The 2426-nt window shown below is 36.3% G+C and overlaps 1 long non-coding RNA gene across 1 annotated transcript in view; it reads right to left on the bottom strand.

The window, feature by feature from the left end:
- Positions 1–1562, bottom strand: part of LOC135225468 (uncharacterized) — a 143897-nt gene extending 142335 nt beyond the window's left edge. Inside the window, exon 1 of the long non-coding RNA XR_010316980.1 lies at positions 1433–1562. This is a non-coding gene — a long non-coding RNA (uncharacterized LOC135225468). The remainder of the gene's footprint in view (positions 1–1432) is intronic.
- Between the last annotated feature and the right edge of the window lie 864 nt (positions 1563–2426).

The following is a 2426-nucleotide window of genomic DNA, read 5'->3' as shown; positions in this document are numbered from 1 at the left end:
AAGGCGGTGTCCAGCACCGCCATTTCTAAAAGAGACTTAAAGGTAGAACGATTAAAATTGTGAAAGTACGAATCAGGTTGGGGAAATAACTTGTCTAAAATTATGCTAATGGTCTCCCTAACAGGAACATTGGTAAAAAGGGATTCAACATCAAAGCTCGCCATAAATGTATCAGAATCTGGGGGAGTACTGATTCTTTAAAAACGATTTTGAATTTGAAACTGTATATTGATTCTTAGTTAAAGGTTTTCTGTGTACATTCTTTTAGTTTTTGTATTTATCTCTTACTATGGTAGGTCGACCCCCAGTGCTCCTCAAAATTTTTTTAACTTTGTTATACTAATTTATTTTATTGGTTTTTTTGTTTTAACTTTCCATCTGAACTTTTAACTAACGTATGTGATTTAACTTCTCGTGTTGTTTTATCATTGTTAGTGTATTTTTATCTATGTGTGAACGTTTCGTTTTTTCATTTTAAACTAGTTTTGTAAATAATTTTTAGACTATTTTCAAATCAATTTAATTTATATTAGTCATTATTTATTATACAGACCCTGAAGATGCATTCTGCCGAATGCGAACGCGTCGGAATAAAGTGTAAATACTTCGCCATGTTTGTTCCTGCTCCTGCTTCCTGTGCATTATATATAATATATATATATATATATATATATATATATATATATATATATATATATATATATATATATATAGTATATATTATATATATATATATATATATATATATATTATATTATAATATATATATATATATATATATATATATTATATATATATATATATATATAGCTTTCAATCACTTTTTTACCTGTATTTTGTTTTCCAGTACTTAATATTGGTGCGGGGTCCGTCAGTTGCATGGTATGTGATCACTGTCTCACAAATATTTTCAGCTGTATTGCAGTTACTCTATGATAGTCAATTATTTTTCCGCATTCTGCTTCACGTGGCTTAATTCGTTCTTTTTTTATTTTTCTCTGGTTTTTTGCCAGATTTCGTCGTTAATTCGTAAACTGCCAATCCAATAGGTTTCATTAAGTTCAAAACAATGAATAAGTTTGAGTCATATTTCATCCACTTCATAAAACTAATATTTTATCCGTAAGTATCTTTCACATTGCCGAGTTTGTTTCTTTCTTTTTTTTCTTCGTTCACAATCCTTGTATATATACCATGATTCATTTATTCACAATGTGATTCACTCGTAAACCTAAATCAAGTTACAATAAAAAAAACTGTAAAAGAAAAAAAAAAGTGCACGCAGCACGTTGCCGGCATACTACAGTCTTGTCCCGTTTACAACATCACTCCTGAAAGCAACACAGTCAGCTCCCGCGATCGAAAGGCTCACAATGGTTTCCATGGTAGAATTCGCTACAACACTGGCTCTAAACGCTGTTAATATTTATACCTGACAATTCCTCCGCTAGCTCACGATTCCAGCGAGTGCCAAGACAGCGCACATGCACCGAATATTGACTTTCACTCAATAACGGAAGGGGGTTTCGGCGTTGCAGGATTTTCCCCTTCTCACAACGGAGACGTTGCAGTAACTGAGCTGTGCCTGTTCCTGTGGCCTGGCGTGGTGATGTCTTGTTGCGCGCGCGGTCTCTCTCTCTCTCTCTCTCTCTCTCTCTCTCTCTCTCTCTCTGCAGAGCTGTTCCGCTCTCTCTTCTTCTTCCTCGCTCACTGACTAGCCAGCTCAAAACGCAGAAAGTTTACCGCAGCCGTTAGAAATAAGGTGAAATGTGGAGCGGAAACAGGAAGGAAATGAAGAAAGAGCTGGATATAGAATACCCTGAGCCTCACAATGTATAAAAGAGAGCACCACTTGGACTGGAGTGGAAATAGAGAGAGAAAGAGAGAGAGTTGTTGTGTGTGGACCTCTAAAAAATACAAGAAAGAATAGGCTTTATTATCCACGATGTTTCATAATGTCGTGTTTGCTTTTACTTTCTGCCAGTGCTTTGACGATCTACACTTAATTTCCTTTAACCACATAGTTCTTTTTTGTGGTGGTTAGTGTCGTGGTACGCCACTCAGATGTCCTGGGTTCGCGTCTCTCCCAGGGGTATGCAATATCACCTGTCTGATCATGAATTTCAGTCACTCCTTTCGGTGTGCTTGTTCCATGTGAATAGGTTTCATTGAAATAATGATAATACTATTTGATCTATTTCTGATTTGTAGACTTTCTCCTTTTTACGTCTCGGAAGTCTTAGGTTTAAAATCATGGCATGTCACACGCCAATCACTGAGTATATTTGGAGACGAGGGATGGCTGCTCTTTCCTCCCAGGCGCCCTCCTCCGCCAAGATGCACTTGCTTCTTTTCGACTTTGTTCTCCTCTCTGATACTTGTATCCATTTATTAACCGCTTTATCTATCCAGGATTGTCAATCTTC

This window comes from Macrobrachium nipponense, chromosome 13 (assembly GCF_015104395.2).
Source record: "Macrobrachium nipponense isolate FS-2020 chromosome 13, ASM1510439v2, whole genome shotgun sequence".
Lineage (NCBI taxonomy): Eukaryota > Metazoa > Arthropoda > Malacostraca > Decapoda > Palaemonidae > Macrobrachium > Macrobrachium nipponense.
The sequence above is the reverse complement of the archived record's forward strand: the minus strand, read 5'-3'. Positions and strand labels throughout refer to the sequence as shown.